Here is a 2,847-nt window from a genome sequence, read left to right on the forward strand (position 1 = left end):
TGGGTCCTAAAAGTAGATGAATTGATTAACAGACATCCCCATGCACACATGCAATACACACATGTACACACACACACACACACACACACACACACACATTAGCGGTCACACACACACACCACACACACACACACACACACAGGCATAGCTAGTTACTGTTTCCATCCATGGAAAACCAATGGAAATATCTTACAGTGTGTGTGTGTGTGTGTGTATGTGTGTATATTTGTGTGTGTGTGTGTGTGTGTGTGTGGTTCCCTGGAGCAGCCTGTCCCTGGTTATGTCTTCCTGTATGGCTAATGTATCTCTACTTGTGGGGTCTGTTTCTAGATAACCAGTGTACATGTGTGTGTTCTTACTATGACTACAAGCTAAAAGTAAAACCTTGTCTTATTAATATCTAGCCATGGGCGACCTTGTGTGAGCGCTTTGGGGAGAATATTATGCATCAGATCAACTCCTAGAAGACGACGACAAGCAATAAAAGTGAAGATCATTTTTTATTGAATGTTTTACAAATAAAAAATGAAACGTTTATCAAATTCAATAAACTAGAAGATTTTTAGACAAACCTACCGGTGTGGCTGTTTCACTTGTGCACGTGTCACTCCTGTCTGTCTGTCTGTAACTGTCTGTCTGTCTGTAACTGTCGAGCATGGCATAAACTCTGCCGGTTACGAGACTGATTCCCCACTGCGGCCAACACCTGCTTATGTATACACTGGCACAGTGACAAGAGCTTTTGGATAAAGGTGTACACCACATGCTTAGCATTGAAGTAAACTCGACCCAACACCCAACTTGTTTAATGAACCTAGTGTATTTCCAAATTAATTTCCAAATATTCCAATTCGAATTTGAACAATTTCGTATTCCAGAGTGACAACTAGAGAGATGAACAGTAGAAAGAATGAATTTATTAGTAATTTAGAGTTAAGTGAATCAATTAAAAACAATTATTGATTTATTTGTAGCTTTGTATGATTACAGTACATATTAACAGCTCACAGCATTATATCTGTGTGTTCTCCTCAAAAGGCCTGTGGAGTGTGTGTTGCTAATGGCTGGTTCAGCCTCACCTGGCCCAGGTCACACTGATTGGACTCTGGGGCTGGGGGAGGCTGCACACGTGTTGTGCGTTGAGAAATCAACGTGCACAGGTTAAAGCGGGCCACCACCACACACGCTCACGGAGATCTCCTACACGGCAGCATGTCAGACCTCCTCCTTCTGTTTCATTATACTCTAAATACGCCTTCAACCGGTTCCAAAGTCACCAGTCTGCGTCCTTGTTATGGAGGAGTCCAGTTAAAGCCACCTAGGTGGAGCGTAGCAGGCACCTAGGTGGTGTGTAACGTGGACATTGCTATCCCATGGCCCTGGACCACCCGGCCGCCCCGCCTCAAACGCACTTATGGTGCCTTCTATTTGTCTCGTAATCGCGACTTGCAGCTCGGGTGTGACGTCACATCCGTCTCGTAAAACGAGTGACCCCGGGTTTTTCGTTCTATTTGGCACACAACAAAACGAGTCGGAGCTCTGCTTTCTGCTCAAGAATCGGCATTGTTGTCATAGCAACATGGAGCGTCTCTAGACGATTTCAGCGGCACAAGTTACAAAATAGGCGGTATTTAACACATAATAAGACTGTAACGACATGCCTATAGGTAACAGTATACAGTGCTATGTGTACGACTTCTTCATTTGGTTACAACAAAAACACAAGTGCTTAAAATAGTAGAAAACCACAATGTTTACTACATGTGATGCTCGGAGTAGCCATCTTTGTTACTGAACTCGGGGTCCTCTGAGTTCAGACGAGTTGACGAGTCGTTTTTATGACCTCGGGGGCGTTCTATTTGCAACTTCCGGTTCGTAACTCGGAAATCCGACTCGCAGATCGAGTCGGGTGGACAAATAGAAGGCACCATTATCGAGATAGTCATCTACATATGTGTGATCGTCTTCACTCACCTACATACACACACACGGTCACCTACAGACACACGGTGACCGCACGTGCAGTAACCTACCAACATGCAGACTCGTACGCGTGCACGTGCACCAGACTGCATGGATACTTCAGTGACAAGAGACGAAAATGGGGGCAGAGGAAGAATTTAGAATCTTTCTCTCTTCCCTCCTCAGAATTCATGAATAATGAAAAAAGAGTCCAGGATTAAAGAGTCCTGTCGTTTCTCTCTCTCTCTCTCTCTCTCTCTCTCTCTCTCTCTCTCTCTCTCTCTCTCTCTCTCTCTCTCTCTCTCTCTCTCTCTCTCTCTCTCTCTCTCTCTCTCTCTTCAACTCTCACTCCACTGGTCTCTCTCTTGCCCTCTATCTGTCTCTGTTCATTCTCATTGAGTTAAATGTGGTGTGAATAAAGAGTGTTAAATCAAATCTCCCTCTTTCTCTCCCTCTCTCTCCCTTGCTGTAGGAGTTGTGAATAATAGAAGAGGTGGCTGATGGGACATCTGACTCTCACTCAGGGTGTGTCTACTTTTTATGGGTCACCCCCCCCCTGAAATCCCTTAAGCATGAACGCGCACACACACACACACACACACACACACACACACACACACACACACACACACACACACACACACACATACAAACACACACAAACACACACAAACACACGCACACTAATGCACTCAACCTTGTGTGGTTAATCCTAACCCCTTCACCCCCATTGTCTCTTTCGTCTCTCATCCTCTCATGTCCCCCAGATCTCTACTTTTCATTCTCGTCTCGTCTCCCCCCCCCCCACCTCCCATCACTCTACCCCAGCCCCACCCAACCCAACCTGAATCTGTCTGCAGCCATGTTTGATGCAATGGCAGACAG

Source organism: Micromesistius poutassou (assembly GCF_964030765.1).
Source record: "Micromesistius poutassou genome assembly, chromosome: 1".
NCBI classification, from domain to species: domain Eukaryota; kingdom Metazoa; phylum Chordata; class Actinopteri; order Gadiformes; family Gadidae; genus Micromesistius; species Micromesistius poutassou.